This window comes from Hyla sarda, chromosome 2, assembly GCF_029499605.1.
Source record: "Hyla sarda isolate aHylSar1 chromosome 2, aHylSar1.hap1, whole genome shotgun sequence".
Lineage (NCBI taxonomy): Eukaryota > Metazoa > Chordata > Amphibia > Anura > Hylidae > Hyla > Hyla sarda.
In genome coordinates this window covers 114,165,862-114,188,529 of record NC_079190.1, presented here as the reverse complement: position 1 = coordinate 114,188,529, position 22,668 = coordinate 114,165,862, and positions in this window count along the sequence as shown.

The following is a 22,668-nucleotide window of genomic DNA, read 5'->3' as shown; positions in this document are numbered from 1 at the left end:
GCAAGTATGGCATTTTGGGGAGCATTTTTTTCCACAAAAATACCAAAGGGAAACCCAACCTTACACTGTGTGCAATTATTGCTATACTTTGTAAGTGTCTAAAAAAACACATAGACAACCTCTTGCCTTTCCTTGGATTAAAACAAACGTCCACATAATTACTACATTCACTTCCCTGGTGCTGCAGCACTCATATCTTCTGGTCCCTGTTCCCATAATGTTCTTCCTTCATCTGATGTTATCCTGCTCCTCCTCTGTGATTGGCTGAGCGGGGAGCGGAATGCCATCAGAAGAAGGAACACTGGAGCAGGGACCAGAAGATACGACATCTGCAGCACTAGGGGAGTGGGGGAGATAAGTATGCAGGCATTTGTTGTTTGATGCACAAGGAGGCATGGGGTTAACTACGGGGCATTCCAGGAATACCCCTTTAATAATAACCATTCCTTGAAAAATATACAAAAAGATCATCTCTAAAGAATAAGACATTTTTCTTCACCATACACATGCCTGCCTAACACACATGGGTGGAAATGCCTGCCTCCAGTATTGAAGTTGCAACTTATCGTAGCTGATGCCTGCTGACATCAAATTCCACTGACACCAACATTGTACCTACACATGAGGACATACAGGACACACACGAAACAAAAAAATTACAGGACTGACAAAGATACAACAGGACAGGGGGAATATTACTTTTTCTCTAATGTGATTTATCTACTGGTCTGTTTTGCTATAAAACATACATTTTTGTTAAAGGGGTACTCCGGTGGAAAACTTTTTTTTTTTTTTTTAATCAACTGGTGCCAGAAAGTTAAGCAGATTTGTAAATGACTTCTATTAAAAAATCTTAATCCTTCCAGTACTTATTAGCTGCTGAATACTACAGAGGAAATTATTTTCTTTTTGGAACACAGAGCTCTCTGCTGACATCATGACCACAGTGCTCTCTGCTGACATCTCTGTCCATTTTAGGAACTGTCCAGAGCAGCATATGTTTTCTATTGGGGATTGTCTCCTACTCTGGACAGTTCTTAAAATGGACAGAGATGTCAGCAGAGAGCACTGTGGTCATGATGTCAGCAGAGAGCTCTGTGTTGCAAAAAGAAAATAATTTCCTCTGTAGTATTCAGCAGCTAATAAGTACTGGAGGGATTAAGATTTTTTAATAGAAGTAATTTACAAATCTGTTTAACTTTCTGGCACCAGTTGATTTAAAAAAAAAAAAAAGTTTTCCACCGGAGTACCCCTTTAAATGAAGGATTTCCTTGGCCATCAACACTCTCTCAGAAGTGAGGATAATGCTGTTTGAATATATCCATGTACCATTTGGAGACTACATAGAATTCTAAGAATAAACCACTCATACTTGCCTGATACCTGCAATTGATACCAGAGAAGAAGCTTGATTGGGTTGAGGAGCTTTGAGATGTTTGTCCAGATTCTATTGTCATTGTCCTTTTTTAGAAACCTCCAAAAAGTCATCATGGCCTCTGCATACAAAGTTGACTTTTTGGAGGTTTAAAATAATAGGAAGATGATAATAGAATAAACATCCCAAAGCAGCTCAACATGATCGAGTTTCTTGGCAGGTATCAAGTTAAGATAAGTACAGTGGTCCCCCAACATACGATGGTAATCCGTTCCAAATGAACCATCGTTTGTTGAAACTATTGTATGTTGAGGGATCCTTACAATGTAAAGTATAGGAGGTCATACACACGTGTCCCCGCCGCTCCGGACCCGTCACCGCTGCCCTGGATGTCACCCTCCATCGCTGTTGCCGCGTCCCTGGGGTGTCCCCGTCGCTCCGGAATGTCTCTGCCGCCCGGGATCCTCACTCTCCGTCGCCGCCATCACGACGCTACGCACGCCGCTCCTATTGGATGATGGGACGGTGTGCGCGACGGCGTGATGACGTTGAAGGAGAGTGCCAGCATAGCAGGAGACCCCGAAGAGGACGCGCCGGAGCCCCGAGGACATGTAAGTGATCGTCGGGGCGCACTGTAAACGGCTATCCGGTGGCAGCTGAAGCAGTCAGCGCTGCCGGATAGCCATTTATGCGATGGCCCCCACATACAAAAGCATCGTATGTTGATGCTGCCTTCAACATGCGATGGCCTCTGAGAGGCCATCACATGTTGAAATTATCGTATGTCGGGGCCATCGAAGGTTGGGGGGTCACTGTAATTGGTAACATAAACTGAGTGTAGCTGGTGAGGCTGGTGATCAGAGAAAGGACATTATTATAGAGAATAGCTGAATTATTAGGTTGTGAAGCTGATTGCCTCTATATACAGACATACTGTATATAGAGGCAATATTAATCTAGTAGAAACTACAAGTAAAGAGACTGAATCAGCTCTACTATTCTGATGTTATACTGGATAAGCAAGTAAGAACTTGTATTTCTGCTTGTGACCACAAGACAGTTAAAATCATTATTCTTAGCAATTGCTAATTCAGGGTGTTGTCTGAACAAGACAGACCAGTTACTTCTAAACCGTTATAGTACCTGTGCAAATAGGCGGGGACAGGCGCTGTCTATACTCGACATATCAATGAACTTACTATAAAATACCAGCGGGCTGACTCAATCCAATTGTATAAGCGCTGTATGACAATAATCATTTTATTAATGCTGTTGCATGTAGAGCCAGGTCTCTGCAACCACTAACCTTAACCCTGTATACATTTATATGAGCAGTAGAGTCAAATTAGCATCATAGAAGAAAAAATGTGAAAGATCTGAGACTTTTTTTTACAAAGGGAACTTGTCAGTCGAGCGGAACAGTTATTGCCCTGTGTAAACAAGGGTTGTGCTGGCGGCAATAATAGAAGTGAATGGATGCATGAACGATCATACTCTGTTCTGTTATTCACTCACTACATATTGGTTGTGTGAATGATCCTTTGGAAGATTATTGATTGACTTCTACATAGTAGATTGGCGACTGTTACCAGGATTTTATGCTGCAGATTTTATCACTGATTTAGAAGCATAAAACCTGCAGCATGAAATCCACAGCATACAATCTGCGGCATGAAATCCACAGCATATAATCTGCGGCATGAAATCTGCACTATAAAATCTACTGCATATATAGCATGTGTGAACTTACCCTAAAACAGTAATTGCTGATAGTAATAGAATATGAAATGCCCCTTATACTTTTTCTTTACAAATTATCTTTTAGTCAGGGACCGGACAAAGTAAATATCCATCTAATGTGTCATTAAAAGGGGTTTTCCATCGGTAAGTTTGTTGCTTTTTTTTTTTTTATGCCACTGAGTGAAGTAAAAAAGAAAAGAATCCATACTCACCTGCCCTGATCCCCCGCTGCTGCTGTTTTAACATCGCCTGGTCCCCACTGCTGTTTCTTGCTGCTTTCTCAGACTTTTCATTCTTGAAAAAAAAATAAAGCCCACTCAGACAATCAGTTGCTGCAGTGGTGCTCCGTGGTTAACGGGCACTTCTTGCATGAAGGAAGTGGAGCTTCTTTTTTTATTTTTATTTCATGCCTGGAAACCCCCTTTAAAGGAGTACTCCCAAGGAAAACTTTTTTTTTATTTTTTTAAATCAACTGGTGCCAGAAAGTTAAACAGATTTGTAAATTACTTCTATTAAAAAATCTTAATCCTTCCAGTACTTTTTAGGGGCTATATACTAGAGAGAAAATGCTTTACTTTTTAGATTTCATGATGTCATAACCACAGTGGTCTCTGCTGACCTCTGCTGTCCATTTTAGGAACTGTCCAGAGCAGGAGAAAATCCCCATAGCAAACATATGCTGCTCTGGACAGTTCCTAAAATAGACAGCAGAGGTCAGCAGAGAGCACTGTGGTCATGACATCAGAGAAATCTAAAAAGTAAAGCATTTGCTCTGTAGTATACAGCCCCTAAAAGTACTGGAAGGATTAAGATTTTTTAATATTTTTAAAAGTAATTTACAAATCTGTTTAACTTTCTGGCACCAGTTGATTTAAAAAGAAATTAATTTCCACGGGAGTACCCCTTTAAAAGAGGGGAACACAGTTTATGGACTACAAAATCAGCTGTAATGACCTGGACTCTGAGCTGTTGATAATGCTGTAGGGGCAAAAGGGATAATAATTGCTTCACTTTAGTAAACAGGAGACAATTAATATAATAATTATTACCCCTCTGAAAACTATCATGTTAAACTTTAAAGGATAAGTATCATGAAAAAAAACGTATCCCCTTGCATATTGAGTGGGGGCACTGTGGGTCATCAATACTAATGGAGGTCACAAATGAGGACAACATTACTGAACGGGGCACTAACGAGTACGTGGAGGCACTAAGGGGCATTATAACAAAGTGGAGGGCACTAAAATAAATTATAACTGAGCAGCTGGTAGAATATCTGTGTGGATTGTGTGGATGACACTAAGTTGGCAGGGGGAAACACAGAAGACCCCATAATTGTGGAGTGGGTACATCCAGGTATGTAAGACACAAGGAGTAACTATATTTTTGTGGGGCACTAATAATGAATTACAATGTGCCCCTGATCTTAGCAATGCCCCTGTTTAGCTATATTAGCTTGTTTTAGCAACTTTTGACAAAAAGACATAATCCGTCTATGCATGCTGAATATTTGTCATACAAGAAATATTTTAGGTGAGTTACATAAGTGACTGTTGAGTGACATAAGTGATATAAAGCCCGTGAGATACCAAGCTAACTCCCTATTGTTATAGGTCGCCCCTGCTTACAGAGACCATTTACCGTATATACTCGAGTATAAGCCGAGTTTTTCAGCACGATTTTTCGTGCTGAAAATACCCCCCCTCGGCTTATACTCGAGTGAACTGTGAGGGGTGGCTTAGCTGTGAGGGCTTAGCTGTGAGGGCTTAGCTGTGAGGGGATGGTCCGGGCCGTCCATCTTCGGCCATCTAACCTGCAGGGACCGTCTGGTGGGGAGGGTTAGTCGTTCCGGGCTGTCCTTCTTCACCGGGAGGCCCTCTTCTCCGCTACGGGCTGGCCCCGAACTAGTGACGCTGCATTGATGCCACCGCGCAGGGACGTTCATGCGCAGGGACGTCAGTGCGCCTCGTCGTCAAGCAGCAGCCCCTGATCATGTGACTCCGACTCCTCCATGTGACTGATCATATGACGGTCCGTCATGTGATCAGTCACATGGAGGAGTCGGAGTCACATGATCAGGGGCTGCTGTTATAGGCCTCAGCGTACCCCTACGCCCCCCAGCGTCCCTTAGCTTCTCCCTCCCGCTGCGGCCCAGAGAGGGTGAAGTATGTCGAAGCTGCGTCGGGCCAGTGTAGTGACCCGTGCCCCAGCGTTCCCCTGCGGCGCCGTGATGCCCTGCCGGAGCCCTGAGTCGGTGCCCTGGGGAAGAACGGAGAAGAAAAATGGCTACTGTACCATAAAGCTACTGTACCATATCCATCCCCCCCTCCCTCACCCATGTCCCTCACCCCCCTCCCTCACCCATGTCCCTCCCCCCCTCCCTCACCCATGTCCCTCCCCCCCTCCCTCACCCATGTCCATCCCCCCCTCCCTCACCCATGTCCATTCCCCCCCCTCCCTCACCCATGTCCATCCCCCCCTCCTTCACCCATGTCCATCCCCCCGCCCTCCCTCACCCATATCCATCCCCCCCGCCCTCCCTCACCCATGTCCATTCCCCCCTCCCTCACCCATGTCCATCCCCCCCTCCCTCACCCATGTCCATCCCCCCCTCCCTCACCCATGTCCATCCCCCCTCACCCATGTCCATCCCCCCCCCCTCACCCATGTCCATCCCCCCCTCCCTCACCCATGTCCATCCCCCCACCCATGTCCATCCTCCTGTCATTCATGTCCACTTTGTCCACCCCCTGTCCATCCCTGTCACCCATGTTCACCCCCTGTCACCCATGTCCATCCCCCTATTCAACCCTCTGTCCCCCCTCTTTTATCCCTATTGTCATCCTTGTCCACTCTTCTGTCATCCCTGTTTACCCCCATATCTCCCGTGTCCACCCTCCTGTCATTCATGTCCACCTTGGCCACCCCTCTGTCACCCCTGTCCATCCCCCTGTCACCCATGTCCCCCCCGTCTCTCCATCCCTCTGACCACCCCCCAGTCTACACCTGTCACCTATGTTCACCCCCCCATTCACCCCTCTGTCACCCCAGTCCACCCTTCTTTGTCACTCCTGTCCACCCCTCTTTTAACTGCTTGTCACCCTTGTCCACCCCTCTGTCATTCCTGTCCATCCTTGTGTCACCCATGTTCACCCCCCATTGTCCACCCCTCTGACCACATACTTGTCACCCATGTACACCCCTCTGTCCCTTTGTCATCCCTGTTACCATCTTGTCACCCCTGACGCCCCTCTGCCACCCATGTACACTCCTCTACACCCCTCTGTCACCCATGTACACCCCTCTGACACCCATGTACACCCCTCTACACCCCTCTGTCACCCATGCACACCCCTCTGACACCCCTCTACACCCCTCTGCCACCACTGTACACTCCTCTACACCCCTCTGCCACCCATGTACAGCCCTCTGCCACCACTGTACACCCCTCTGTCACCCATGTGCACTCCTCTACACCCCTCTGTCACCCATGTACACCCCTCTGTCACCCATGTGCACTCCTCTACACCCCTCTGTCACCCATGTACACCCCTCTGTCACCCATGTACACTCCTCTGCCACCACTGTAAACCCCCCTACACCCCTCTGTCATCCCCATATACTCCTACACACCTGTCTCCCATGTACACCCCTCTGTCACCCATGTACACTCCTACACCCCTCTGTCACCCATGTACACTCCTCTACACCCCTCTGTCACCCCATATACTCCTACACACCTGTCTCCCATGTACACCCCTCTGTCACCCATATACACTCCTCTACACCCCTGTCACCCATGTACACCCCTCTGTCACCCATGTACACTCCTCTACACCCCTCTGTCACCACTGTAAACCCCCCCTACACCCCTCTGTCACCCCCATATACTCCTACACACCTGTCTCCCATGTACACCCCTCTGTCACCCATATACACTCCTCTACACCCCTGTCACCCATGTACACCCCTCTGTCACCCTTGTACACTCCTCTACACCCCTCTGACACCACTGTAAACCCCCCCACACCCCTCTGTCACCCCCATATACTCCTACACACCTGTCTCCGATGTACACCCCTCTGTCTCCTTCGTATACTCCTCTACACACCTGTCTCCCATGTACACCCCTCTGTCTCCCCCGTATACTCCTCTACACACCTGTCTCCCATGTACACCCCTCTGTTACCCCTTTACACCTATATGCCCCTGTTTTCCTCTTCCCTTGTAAAAGGGGAATCTGGAGGCTAATGCTAAGTGCGGAGCCTAATAGATTTGTTTTGCAGGTTTAACGTTGAAGAGTTGTGGCTGGAATAAATGGTCAGGACGGTCCGGACCAGATGAACGACGCTGATCAGAGAAGATGTCACATGTGAGTTGCTGTATAAAGCAGCACTTTAAACTACATACCCACTGATAAATAGATAATGGAATTTGTGTGCATTGCAGCTTTTTTTTAAACATTATTTCATTTTTTATTTTTTTGCTCGTCAACTTCGGTCAGGGTGCCCCGTGAAAATTTTTTTTTTGTTTGGAGGGGTGCCCCGAGCCGAAAAAGGTTGGGAAACACTGGCATAAAGGATTTAGTCAGTAACAGTATGATGGTAATATAAATGGTGATAACATTCCTCCCTGTATACTGGTATTATTGGTAATATTGGTCAGTATACAGGATTTGGCCAGTAACCGTATGATGGTACTATGTATGGTGATAGTATTCCTCCTTGTATACTGGTATTATTGGTAATATTGGTCAGTATACAGGATTTGGCCAGTAACCGTATGATTTATAATATAAATGGTGATAATATTCCTCCTTGTATACTGGTATTATTGTTGATATTGGTCTCGGTATACAGGATTTGGCCAGTAACAGTATGATGGTAATATGTATGGTGATAATATTCCTCCTTTTATAGTGCCATTATTGTTAATATCAGTCTAAGTATAGAGGACTTGGTCAGTTACAGTGTGATGGTAATATTTCCTTTCCTCCCATACTATTGTTACTTGGTAAATGTATGACTTATATAGACATATTCAGTATTATAATGCATGGAAAATTTACACATATATAAATTGCTTCACCATAGTGAAATACAGTAGCAATTTATTTCTTCGAAATATATATCGAGGAAATAAAAAATAAATAAATAAATATATATATATATATATATATATATATATATATATATATATATAATTAGTGTACTGTAAAGGGATAAATCTAGGCGTGGCTACCGATGGCTGATGTGGGGCTGGTCTGCAATTATTTCCAGGGCTGGTTTTAATCCCCAGTCTGGCCCTGGTTGTAGTTTTGCAACATCTGGAGGTCCGCAGGTTGAAGACCACTGAAAGGGATTGACAGGCAGTGATGATGAAGGGGGGGGGGAGGGATGATGATGAGGGGGATGATGATGGGGTAATGATGATGAGGGTGATAATGACAGGGTGATGATGACAGGGTGATGGTGATGATGACAGGGTGATGATGACGGGGGTGTTAATGACGGGGGTCTGGATGATGACAGGGGGGATGATGACATGGGGGGATGATGTATTTCCCACCCTAGGCTTATAGTCAGGTCAATAACTTTTCCTCGGTTTTTGGGGTGAAATTAGGGGCCTCGGCTTATGTTCGGAACGGCTAATACTCGAGTATATACGGTACTTCTTTTATCATGATAGATTTCACATAGGTAAAATCCAATGATCCATCAAAGAATATCTAATATTAATGGGCACCTTTATTGTAAGCACATGCACTACAAGCAAATCAAAATGTGCGGCCTCTGTCCCAGAGAATATTAAAGGGGTACTCCGGTGCTTAGACATCTTATCCCCTATCCAAAGAATAGGGGATAAGATGCCTGACCGCGGGAGTCCAGCCGCTGGGGACCCCCGTGATCTTGCACGCGGCACCCCGTTTGTAATCAGTGTTCACTCTGGGTCTGATTACGGACGATCACAGGGCGGCGTGTGACGTCACGCCTGCGCCCCCGTGTGACATCACGCTCCGCCCCTCAATGCAAGCCTACGAGAGGGGGCGTGATAGCTGTCACGCCCCCTCCCATAGGCTTGCATTGAGGGGCAGAGCCTGACATCACACGGGGGCGCAGGCGCAGGCGAACACGCTCTGGGGACTGATTACAAACGGGGTGCCGCGTGCAAGATCACGGGGGTCCCCAGCGGCGGGACTCCCGCGGTCAGGCATCTTATCCCCTATCCTTTGGATACGGGATAAGATGTCTAAGCACCGGAGTACCATTTTAACTCAGTTGCTATAAACAGAATGTATGATCACAATTAATCATTGATATCTTGAAGTTACAGAACAATTTACGGCGCCTCTTGGTTCCTGTTGGGCAAATCATTGGTAAAAACACTTAACTGTGTCACAACCTTGGTTCCAAGCATTCAGCTACTCTAGATACGCACATACATCATACATTAGATATGTGCAATATTGTAACAGCAGAGGGCACTCAACACTGACTCATGGGATTGAGAAACTTACATCATTTCTGTCTATTCATTCTTTTCAGTTAAACTGGTTCAGTTTCTTGTGTATTCTAACATTCGTGGTATCTAAAGTGGCCTCAATAGAAGGCATCAACAATGGTCACTCAGCAACCAGAAAAGCAAGGGTGGAACTAGGAAAGAATGTGTCCACTACTTCATATCCAGATGCCCCCCACCCAGGCACCACCAGGAAGCAATATTTCTTTCATGACAGGGGAAGATAGTAACAAATAACCCTTTCAGGACACGTATAAACAAACAGTCACATATCTCATAGGTCCTGCCCTTAGAGCTACCTTGCCCTTTCCTATGGACATGAGGATTCTTGAGCCTAAGTTATGTGTGTGAGATCTCTGTTGCTCATCATGGTGACAGGCAATGCTATGCCCTTGTCAGCTTTAGCACCGATCTGCAGAGAGGAAAGCTCCACATTCCACACCCATAAATCTTCTTAGCCTATACATGAAACACCAACTCCTATACAAGCAGTCATTTGTGCAGGACTCCATCAAATATCTCTCCAAATGTAAATACAGGGTTCACTGATATAAAGCACTCAGCATCATGTAACTTATTTATCAGACTGAATATAGATATTGGCATGTTCTCTGTATCTGGAGACAGTATGAAGTCTATGGGCATCTGTTCTCTGGAAATAAATGAGTCATATAGGTTGTATATTTCCTGTCTGAGATAAGAAAAGCTGGATATGTCCTCTATACTGTAGAAACCTAAGCAAAGCTGGATATGTCCTCTATACTGTACAAACATGTGCAGGCTTATGTACGATACATCAACATAAATCAACATATAGGCACTGAGTCTATTAAAGCATACTTGTCAGAAAAAAAAAAAAATATATATATATATATATATATATATATATATATATATATATGTTACTCAGTACCTAATCCTGACCATGTAAATCTAATTTTATGCCGCTATGACCTATATTTATTATAAAAATTCCTTTTTTCACAGTGTTAGAAATCCTGTCAGGGGCAAGGGGCGTGCCCCTCCCTTGTGGTGGTGGAAGGTGATTGGTGTGTCGTGGGATTGGAATGTCCCTTCTTTGTGGTGGGAGGTAATTGGTGTGTCTGGTTATGACTCATGGACAAGCCTGATGCTGCTGCAGGACTGGTTAGTGTCCCAGTAGGTATGGGGACCCCTAGTGGTGGGATTTTCAGGGGCCGTTTTCTTTATTAAATATTCAAAATGTTTTAAACAACCATATTAAAAGGCCTTTAATTTTTATCAGAAACAACATATCAAAAGTTTTGGATCTGACAGTGACCATTTAACTGTGTCAAAAGAAACGTGGTGACCCTGTTCACACCACTATAATAGCAAACATCCAGAAACCATACTCAACTTGAAAATATAGTATCCAAACTTCTTTAGTTTCCTAAAGTGTAATGTAATTCAAGGAACTTTCACTGAAGAACAAAAGGGGTTGTGCGGCAAAAAGTAATATATCCCCTATTCACAGTAATGTTTCTGGATGCAGGCTTATGTACATGCTGTTAAAGAAATTCAGTACAATCTCAATGCTTCCCACCCATGCACTAGCTAGTGGTGCCATAAACTAGACTGCTGAAAAAAATAAAGGGAACACTAAGATAACATCTGATTGAATGAACTAATTGTATTAAATACTTTCGTCTTTTCATAGTTAAATGTGCTGACAACAAAATCACACAAAAATTATCAATGGAAATTAGGTCTGGATATGGAGTCACACTCAAAATCAATGTGGAAAACCACACTACAGGCTGATTCAACTTTGATGTAATGTCCTTAAAACAAGTCAAAATGAGGCTCAGTAGTGTGTGTGGCCTCATAGTGCCCGTATGATCTCCCTACACTGCTCGTGGCATTGGTGGATGGAGAGAGACATGATGTCCCGATGTGCTCAATCGGATTCGGTTCTGGAGAACGGGCGGACTAGTCTATAGGATCAATGCCTTCCTCTTGCAGGAACTGCTGACACACTCCAGCCACATGAGGTCTAGCATTGTCTTGCATTAGGAGGAACCCAGGGCCACCCGCGCCAGCATATGGTCTCACAAGAGGTCTGAGGATCTCATCTCGGTATCTAATGGCAGTCAGGCTACCCCTGGCAAGCACATGGAGGGCTGTGTGGCCCCCAAAAGAAATGCCACCCCAGACCTTTACTGACCCACTGCCAAACCGGTCGTGCAGGAGGATGTTGCAGGCAGCAGAATGTTCTCCACGGCGTCTCCAGACTCATCTGTCACATGTGCTTAGTGTGAACCTGCTTTCATCTGTGGTGAATTTGCCAATCTTGGTGTTCTCTGGCAAATGCCAAACATCCTGCACCGTGTTGGTCTGTAAGTACAACCTTCACCTGTGGACGTCGGGCCCTCATACCACCCTCATAGAGTCTGTTTCTGAACGTTTGAGTGGACACATGCACATTTGTGGCTGGAGTTCATTTTGCAGGGCTCTGGCAGTGCTCCTCCTGCTCCTCCTTGCACAAAGGCGGAGATAGCGGTCCTGCAGTCCTGCTGATGGGTTGTTGCCCTCCTACAGCCTCCTCCACATCTCCTGATGTACTGGCCTGTCTCCTGGTAGCACCTCCATGCTCTGGACACTGCGCTGACAGACACAGCAAACCTTCTTGCCACAGCTCGCATTGATGTGCCATCCTGGATAAGCTGCACTACCTGAGCCACTTGTGTGGGTTGTAGACTCTGTCTCATGCTACCACTAGAGTGAAAGCACCACCAGCATTCAAAAGTGACCAAAACATCAGCTAGGAAGCATAGGAACTGAGAAGTGGTCTGTGGTCACCACCTGCAGAACCACTCCTTTATTGGGGGTGCCTTGCTAATTGCCTATAATTTCCACTTGTTTTCTGTTCCATTTGCACAACAGCATGTGCAACTGATTGTTAATCAGTGTTGCTTCCTGAGTGGACAATGTGATTTCACAGAAGTGTGATTGACTTGGAGTTACATTGTGTTATTCAAGTGTTCCCTTTATTTTTTTGAGAAGTGTATAATGATATGCTAGGAACAGCCTAGATTGTCAACTAGGCATACACCACTATTCAGTTTTCAGTGGCCATAACGGTGGTGATCACCCTCTTAACAGTCTATTATTACCGAATCTGTGGAGCTGGGCTGCAATCAGGTCCTCTGAAAATGGATCTTGCCAGCTCTCTTTGTTGTCTAGATCTGCAGACACTATTGAATAGCTGTTAGGCGATAAAAGCAAACTGTACCTTTTCTAGAGTTAATGGTGGTTGCCAAAATTAAGGAAATTGCCTTTTAATTTCTCAGCCAAGTGCCACAGAGGCAGTGCCAAACTGTATAAAGCAACAGCCTGGCACCCTCCTGATTTGCCCTCACCTTCCAGCCCTTTCCTGATTCTGTACATCAATCAAGTTGGGACTTGGAAGTGAGTGTAATTGAAAAATAAAAAGGCAATTTGATATGTCTGGCAACCACCATCATCTCCAGGAAGGTCATTTTGCTTTTAAATTCTGACAGTGTCTGCAGCTCTCACAGCAAATAGAGCTGACACTCCTATCTTATTATGTTATCCCCTATCCATAGGATAGGGGATAACAAGCCAATCGGTGGGGGTTTAAACACCCCCTATGATACAGAGAACAGAGAGACAAAAATGTCCCCAGAATGAATGATGTGCAGTGCACTGTACGTTGCATGTTCAGTGTTCCATTCATTCTCTATGGGCCCACAAGAAGTACAAACCATTCATCCAGTAGTAGAACCCCCACCAATCACCTTGTTATGCCCTATCCTATGGATAGTAGATGACATCATGAGATGTGAATACCCTTTTACCAGGGCTTACAGACTAAAGTCAATTTGGTGAAGGCCGGAGTATTGGAACATTTACCAGTCATTAGAATGGTGAATACTTAGGGACAATCTGGTGACCCACAAGGCAGCAAACAGCCTCATTCACCTGAATGAATTTCTGTTGCATTTTTAGATAATAGATAACTTTGAGTGCTGCTATACTAGAGAATCAGTGAAAGGGATTCATAGGGGTCCCAAAGATCAGACCTTCACTGATCATAATGTTATGGTGTAGCTTAGCAATATGCTGTAATATTAAATGATAGGAGTACCCTTTTAATGAGCACTATAACTGTCTAGCAGGAGACCAGGGAAAAGCCTTGGACTACTTCATGATCATTGACAGTGAGTAGTTATTAGGGCGATCAGTTATTTTTTTTCCCCCCATGGTAAGGGGTTAAAATACAACAAGTCATACAAGTCATATATACAACCGTAAGTACAATAAATGTTAAACAGAGTAAATGGCAAACTGATATAAAGGGAGATAGAGCCATGCCCGAGAGGGCTTACAATCTACAAGGGGGGGGAGAAATAGAAGGTGAGAGAAACAGCTGGTCATCTGTAAGCAGGTAAGGAGCAGCCATTCCTGCAATACAGTGGCATCAGGATTATTGTAGAGTGTACACTAAAACATGGGTTTTCAGGTTGATTTGAAGGTCTTGATGGTGAGTGAGAGTCAGATGTGTAGGGTCAGCAAGTCCCAATGTATGGGGGAAACTTGGGAGAAATCTTGGAGACAGTTGTGTGAGTTGCAGATAAAGGGAGGGCACAAGTTGAGGTCTTGAGCTGATCGGAGATTATGTGAGGGGTGGTATTGGGAGATCAGGTCAGAGATATATGAAGGAGATAGGTTGTGGATAGCCTTGTATATCACATTTAACAGTTTAAACTAAAATTCATTGGGCAATGAGTAGCCAGTGAAGGGATTGGAAGAGGGGAGAGGCAACGAAAGACTAAAGGGGGAGGTGGATTAGTCTGGCAGAATTGCGGATGGAATGAAGGTAAGTAAGAGTTTTTGACAGTACAAAAGAAAGAAAATGCTGGTTTCTCAAGGACAATGAAGATGCAATAAATGCATAGTGGTGTAAATGTGGTTAAGGTGTAGTGGTTTATATAATGTATATACTGGGGCAGGGGGGGAAGGGAGAGGGGGGGAAAGAAGAAAAAAAGGGGGGGGGAATATTGCCTAAAAACACCCAAAAAATGTACAAATGCAGCGTTCTAAAGTACATATATTTGCAGAATTTTAAAATTAAAATAGCCAAAGTGGATGTCGGCTGATTACTCTGGTAAAGATAATATTAAGATAATATAAAACACAGTAATAAATAGATCAATTAGTCAAATGTGTGCATGATCTTTAAAATATATTCATAGTCCCAAATATAATCAAATGTAAACCTTGATCTCAAAGTCACCTTCAATTGCAAGAGCTTGTGCTGCCAGAAGCAGAAGCATTAAGAAGCGTGTTTATAAGAGTTTTTGATGGAGGGATACAGAGGAGGATTTTGCACTAGTCCAAGCTGAAGATAATGAGTAGTTTGGCTGAGAAAGGAACAGATTTCAGAAATGTTTTTGAGGTGGAGATGGCAGGATGTGGTAAGGGCCTGGATATGTGGGTTGAAAGATTTTTGGAACTTGGGAGAGTGTGGAGCATCAACTGTAGTAGATAGATCATGTTGGGGGGGTGGGGGGGGGACGAGATAGGAAAGATAATGAATTCTATTTTCTCTATGTTGACTTGTAGAAAGCGGGACAAGATATTGCTGAAAGGCACTCTTGGATCCTAGATAGCAGAGAGGTGACCTCCAGATCTAAGGAGTACATTTGAGTGTCATCAGCATAGAAGTGGTACTTGAAGCCATGGGTTTCTATGATCTGTCTCAGGCCAAAAGTATAGATGGAGATCAGTAAGGTCCCTCCTCGATAGAGCCTTGAGGGACAGTTAGAGTGTGAGGTGAAGAAGTGGGATGTGAGTGAGAGATCCTGAATGTATGGCTAAAGAGGCATGAGGATATCCAGAAGAGGGCCAGGTTTGTGACACTGAGGAAAGGGAAAGTTTGTAGCAGGAGGGAATTGTCACGATGCCGGCTGGCAGGTAGTGGATCCTCTGTGCCAGAGAGGGATTGGCGAGGACCGCGCTAGTGGACCGGTTCTAAGTCACTACTGGTTTTCACCAGAGCCCGCCGCAAAGCGGGATGGTCTTGCTGCGGCGGTAGTGACCAGGTCGTATCCACTAGCAACGGGTCACCTCTCTGACTGCTGATGATAGGCGAGGTACAAGGGAGTAGACAGAAGCAAGGTTGGACGTAGCAGAAGGTCGGGGGCAGGCGGCAAGGTTCGTAGTCAGGGTGGATAGCAGAAGTACTGGTACACAGGCTTTAGACACACAATACGCTTTCACTAGGCACAAGGGCAACAAGATCCGGCAAGGGAGTGCATGGGAGGAGGTTAGATATAGTCAGGGACCAGGTGGAAGCCAATTAAGCAAATTGGGCCAGGCACCAATCATTGGTGCACTGGCCCTTTAAGTCTCAGGGAGCTGGCGCGCGCGCGCCCTAGAGAGCGGAGCCGCGCGCGCCAGCACATGACAGCAGGGGACGGGAACGGGTAAGTGACCTGGGACGCGATTCGCGAGCGGGCGCGTCCCGCTGTGCGAATCGCGTCCCCAACGGCCATGACAGTGCAGCGCTCCCGGTCAGCGGGACTGACCGGGGAGCTGTAGGGAGAAAGACGCCGTGAGCGCTCCGGGGAGGAGCGGGGACCCGGAGCGCTAGGCGTAACAGTACCCCCCCCCCTTAGGTCTCCCCTTTTTTTTGTCCGGTGACTGCCTCCCCTGGGATGAGGACACCGGGAAGGAATGGATGGTTTCCTCAATGGCAGGCAGTACAGCAGGAGTAGGAATGGGGAGGGAGGGCAGAGGGTGAAGCTTGGCACGGGGCAGGGAGACACAAGGACGGGAGCCATGAGGGGACACAGAGGCTTGCCTGAAGGGACTGGGAGGGGGGGAGAGGCATTTTCTGTGGCAGGCAGAGTCCCTAACAACTTTAGGGGGACCGGATACAGGAGGAACCACAGGGTCACGGCAGGGAGTACTGGGAACTGGTTTAAGGCAGTCCTTGGAACAAGAGGGACCCCAACTCTTGATCCCCCCAGTGGACCAGTCCAGGGTTGGGGAATGGTGTAGAAGCCAGGGTAGTCCAAGGAGAACTTCGGAAGTGCAATTGGGAAGGACAAAAAATTCAATTTTCTCGTGATGAGGTCCGATGCACATTAGGAGGGGCTCCGTGCGGTAACGCACGGTGCAATCCAACCTGGCTCCGTTGACCGCGGAAATGTGGAGTGGCTTGACAAGACGGGTCACCGGAATGCGGAATTTATTCACCAAGGACTCCCGAATAAAATTCCCAGAAGCACCAGAGTCCAGGCAGGCCACGGCTGAGAGGGAAGAGCTGGCTGAAGTAGAAATCCGTACAGGCACCGTGAGACGTGGAGAAGCCGACTTAGCATCCAGAGACGCCACACCCACGAGAGCTGGGTGCGAGCGTGCGTTTCCCAGACGTGGAGGACGGATAGGGCAATCCACCAAAAAATGTTCGGTACTGGCACAGTACAGACAAAGATTCTCTTCCTTACGGCGATTCCTCTCTTCCAGGGTCAGGCGAGACCGATCCACTTGCATGGCTTCCTCGGCGGGAGGCCTAGGCGCAGATTGCAGTGGAGACTGTGGGAGAGGTGTCCAGAGATCTAAGTCTTTTTCCTGGCGGAGCTCTTGATGTCTCTCAGAAAAACGCATGTCAATGCGAGTGGCTAGATGAATGAGTTCATGTAGATTAGCAGGAGTTTCTCGTGCGGCCAGAACATCTTTAATGTTGCTGGATAGGCCTTTTTTAAAGGTCGCGCAGAGGGCCTCATTATTCCAGGAAAGTTCAGAAGCAAGAGTACGGAATTGTATGGCGTACTCGCCAACGGAAGAATTACCCTGGACCAGGTTCAGCAGGGCAGTCTCAGCAGAAGAGGCTCGGGCAGGTTCCTCAAAGACACTTCGAATTTCCGAGAAGAAGGAGTGTACAGAGGCAGTGACGGGGTCATTGCGGTCCCAGAGCGGTGTGGCCCATGACAGAGCTTTTCCAGACAGAAGGCTGACTACGAAAGCCACCTTAGACCTTTCAGTAGGAAACTGGTCCGACATCATCTCCAAGTGCAGAGAACATTGCGAAAGGAAGCCACGGCAAAACTTAGAGTCCCCATTAAATTTGTCCGGCAAGGACAGGCGGAGGCTAGGAGTGGCCACTCGCTGCGGAAGGGGTGCAGGAGCTGGCGGAGGAGATGATTGCTGCTGAAGTTGCGACTGAAGTTGCTGCACAATGGTGAATACTTCCGACAGCTGGTGGGTTAGATGGGCGATCTGTCGGGATTGCTGGGCGACCACCGTGGTGATATCAGAGATATAAGGCAGAGGGACGTCAGCGGGATCCATGGCCGGATTTACTGTCACGATGCCGGCTGGCAGGTAGTGGATCCTCTGTGCCAGAGAGGGATTGGCGAGGACCGCGCTAGTGGACCGGTTCTAAGTCACTACTGGTTTTCACCAGAGCCCGCCGCAAAGCGGGATGGTCTTGCTGCGGCGGTAGTGACCAGGTCGTATCCACTAGCAACGGGTCACCTCTCTGACTGCTGATGATAGGCGAGGTACAAGGGAGTAGACAGAAGCAAGGTCGGACGTAGCAGAAGGTCGGGGGCAGGCGGCAAGGTTCGTAGTCAGGGTGGATAGCAGAAGTACTGGTACACAGGCTTTAGACACACAATACGCTTTCACTAGGCACAAGGGCAACAAGATCCGGCAAGGGAGTGCATGGGAGGAGGTTAGATATAGTCAGGGACCAGGTGGAAGCCAATTAAGCAAATTGGGCCAGGCACCAATCATTGGTGCACTGGCCCTTTAAGTCTCAGGGAGCTGGCGCGCGCGCGCCCTAGAGAGCGGAGCCGCGCGCGCCAGCACATGACAGCAGGGGACGGGAACGGGTAAGTGACCTGGGACGCGATTCGCGAGCGGGCGCGTCCCGCTGTGCGAATCGCGTCCCCAACGGCCATGACAGTGCAGCGCTCCCGGTCAGCGGGACTGACCGGGGAGCTGCAGGGAGAAAGACGCCGTGAGCGCTCCGGGGAGGAGCGGGGACCCGGAGCGCTAGGCGTAACAGGAATGGTTGACTGTATCAAAAGACAGTGAGTATTGGTGTGAGTCTTTGGCTGTCAGCAGACCGTAGGGGATGGAAACCAGACTAAAGGTTGTCAAAGAGTGAGTTGGATGAGAGATGGGAGGGCAGTTGAAGGTAGACATGTTGTTCAAGAAGTTTTGAGGCAAATGGGAGAAGTGAGATGGGAGAGTAGATGGACAAAGAGGATAGGTTAAGGGGAGTTTTTTTTTAAGGATGATGTAATGGTTACATGTTTAAATTATGAAGGAAAGGTGCCAGTGTTTAGTAAATTTAAAAAAATGGGTTAGGGCTGGGATAAACAGTATAGTGAGGTTGGTGATGAGGTGGGATGGGATTGGGTCAAGTGCACAGGTGGTGAGATGTGATGTGGAGAGTTTGGAGAGCTTGTCTTCAGTTATGGTGGAGAAGTGAGTTATGGAGAAAGTGCACTGGGCAACTGCGAGTTAAGACTTTTTCTGATGTCGATCTTGTATTTGAAGTATGTGGCAAAGTCTTTCGCTGAGATGAAAGATGTGGAGGTGGCAGCAGGAGATGGTGAAGAGAGTTAAAGGTGTTTAATAGTTGCCTGAGGTTGTGGGACAGAGAAGATATGACGGTAGAGATGCTGGCTTGTATGACGTGAAGTCTTTTTCAGAGTTGGTTTTCTTCCAATACCACTCTTCAGCCCTGGGAGCTTGCCTGAATTGTTATGTCAAATTGGTGTGCCAGGGCTGTCTATTGATGCACCGAGTTCTATAGTGTGTAAGATGGGCAACTGAGTTGAGAGCTGAGGTAACTGTGGTGCTATAGAAGGGCAATATGTGTGGCATTATAGGCCACCATAGAAGAGTGGAACAGGTGAGGCAGCATATGGGGGTGTCAGCCATGTTTCTGTGAGACCACGGAAGATAGGTTGTGGTAAATAAAGAGTTTATGGATGTTGGAAGTTTAATGTGAGTTGCACTTAAACAGCTGAACAACTATGTTAACATTGGTTGACACTATTTGGGGAAAATTCCTGCTTCTGCTTGTTTCTAAGAACATTTTTTAATGTGCATTGCAAACTTTACAGGGACTATTGTAACAGCCTAAATTGTAAAGTTGCTATCATCTGCCCCGGGCATAGGGTAGTAAAATACATTTACTGCATTTAACACTTGCTATAAGGTTCGATTTTACTAGATTGTTCCCAGTTTCCTATTACTAGTCATAAAGCAGGATTCTCCCCATAGTATTGGACAGAAATAGATACAGACACAACTGTCTAGCTGCCAGCACACCATACAGTCCAGTTGCTCAAACTTACACTATTAAAAATGTAAACTAATAAAAAGGAGTTTCTATAGAGAACTTAAATACTGTACGGAATGCAAAATATTCCAGATTTCCCCTGGTTCCTTATATTTGTGCATTTTCAAAACAGCATGAGAATGTCCGCCTCAACAACACAACAAGTGCAATCAAAGCCAGGACACGTCATGGCAGACATTTAACAATATAACCAGCAGTTTTCCTGTTATGGGAAATTTAGTGGTGTACAATAACTTCCAGTCAAATGAACAACCGCCCTTCCTGACATCCATGACACCTGGGAAAATAAGATTAACTGTCTCTGCCTCCAGTGTGTTACTTCCATCAAGAGCAGTTATCCAGCAGTCTTCCTTCTCAACTAGGGATGGCACCTCTTCTCTTAGATAAAAGACATTGGAAAGTTATAAGTAAACAGATAATAAGGGATATTGCTTGCACGTGCAGAATTTTTTGAAATGTCTGTTTTAATATGGAAAAAAAGGTGGAGGTTAGTGTTATTGAACTGCATCCAGTAAAAAAAAATCTGCTTAGAAGATAAAAGTAAAGTAAATTTAGAAAATGTCAAGGGACAGAAAAAATGTTTTACTTAAGCTTTATGATGCCTGGGAAAGCAAAGCACAGCATTCACCTCCTATGGAGAATAAATAACGCAATCACATACATGCGCTAACCACTGCTTTATTCTAATGGGAGACTCGAGTCCCCATTCTTGAGATCGTGGGATGCCCCAGCAGTCGGATCCCCATGATCAGATCATTATCACCTATCCTGTGGATAGAGGATATTTTTGCTAATGGGAAAAACCCTTTAATATTTTCAGTTCACACTTGTGGGCGCAGGTGCACATTAATTGCAATATATTTTACATTTACATTAATCAATGCATCCATTCAACAGTCTCTATTCGGTCCATTACACCTAAAGGCCTCCCCCTCCACATTTGATGCAGAATCCAGATTCTTTCTCAGATGTGTTTTGGTGTTTTTTTGGTATATAACACAGCCCCTCCCAGTTTCCAGTAAGGCTATCCCAACTTAAAAATCATTGGCTCTCTTTCTGGTAGACATCTTTTCCAACCCCCAGCAGACTTCCCAGAAATGACTTCTCCCTAGGCTGACTTGTAGGCTTCTCATCCCAAATTTTCAAGCCCTCCAGCCCATGCTTTTATAATGTACAATCCAATCTTATAATGTACAATTAATGTACCTGATGTTACCACTAGGGATGAGCGAATCGAATCCGAATTTGTTACGAATTTCAGGAAAAATTAGCATTGCAACGAATGCGAATATCGCCGCGATTTGATCGCATGAATCGTTTCATTAAACTCCATTTAGTGCGGTCCAGGCTCCAGGGCATCTAAGATGGCGGCTCCACATGTCAGGACATGGGGCAAGTAATGCTGGGAAGGCGGGAACAAGGTAAGGTGGGATGACCCTGAATCACATGCAGCATTCAGCCTATCAGCAGCCACCCCTGTGATGTCACAGCCCAATATAACCGTCAGCCATCTTGCAGCCACTCACATCAGTGTTCTATTGCAGAGAGAGAGGGACAGAGAGCAGTGTGTGTTGCACAGAAAAGCATTTTTACAGCAGCTATTCACCTCAAGCCCAAATCCAGCCTAGAAACACTGATAGGGAAGGGAGAGAGATTAAGAGAGAAAGTGCAATTGTGGGTGTATTACTGCAGCGATTCACCTCAAGCCCAAATCCAGCCTAGAAGCACAGATAGGGAAGGGAGAGAGATTGAGAAAGTGCAAATTTGGGTTTAGTACACAGCGACTGTGTGCTGCAACACTGGTATGTAGAACAACTGAAAAGTTAATAGTAGACAGCCAGTTAGGGTGAGCAGAGCACTAAAAGCCACAATCACCTGCTATCAGTGCCTAATACTGGTTGAGTAGCAAAGCGTATTGTCCTCTATTAAGTTTAACTTGTGCTTACTTAGGTGGTGTACCATTTTGTTCCTGTTAAAGTCTTGAGGGCCTAATTACTATTAAAGGCCAGGCAAAAGTACACACCTGCTGTTCTAGACAAATACTGTTTTAAGCGTACTGGAGTGCATTGTACTCTACTTATAAGTGCATACCACGTACGTACATCTAAGTGGTGTACGATTTTGTTCCTGTTAAAGTCCTAACGGTCTAGTTACTGTGAAAGGCCAGCCAAAAGTACACACCTACTGCTTTTCTAGACAAATAATGTTTTAAGCATACTGGAGCGCATTGTACTCCCCTCATAAGTGCATACCACAAACGTACATCTAAGTGGTGTAACACTTACCAAGAAGGGAATTAATAAAGCGAGAGTAGGGCCTTACAGGGGAAGTTTTTACCCCCACCGGTTACAATGAACCATACGTTGTTCCCTTCCACCTTTTAGAGGTCTTTGCATCTCATCACTACTTGGTGGTGTAGGTGGCACATGGTGTTTTTTGGACACCTTTCCTTTTGTTTGATTTAAAAAAAAAATGAGGTACATATATTTTATCCTAAGAATATTATTAAAAGTTATGTTTTACGTAATGTATATCCTCAATACTTACTTGTGCACACTAACACTTTTACAAAAGAGACCGTTTTCTTCTGCCTACCTGCCTCAGCTACTATTCTGATCCTGACCCTTGCCTAATGCCACGCATCTGATGCCAAGTTCTCCTTTTT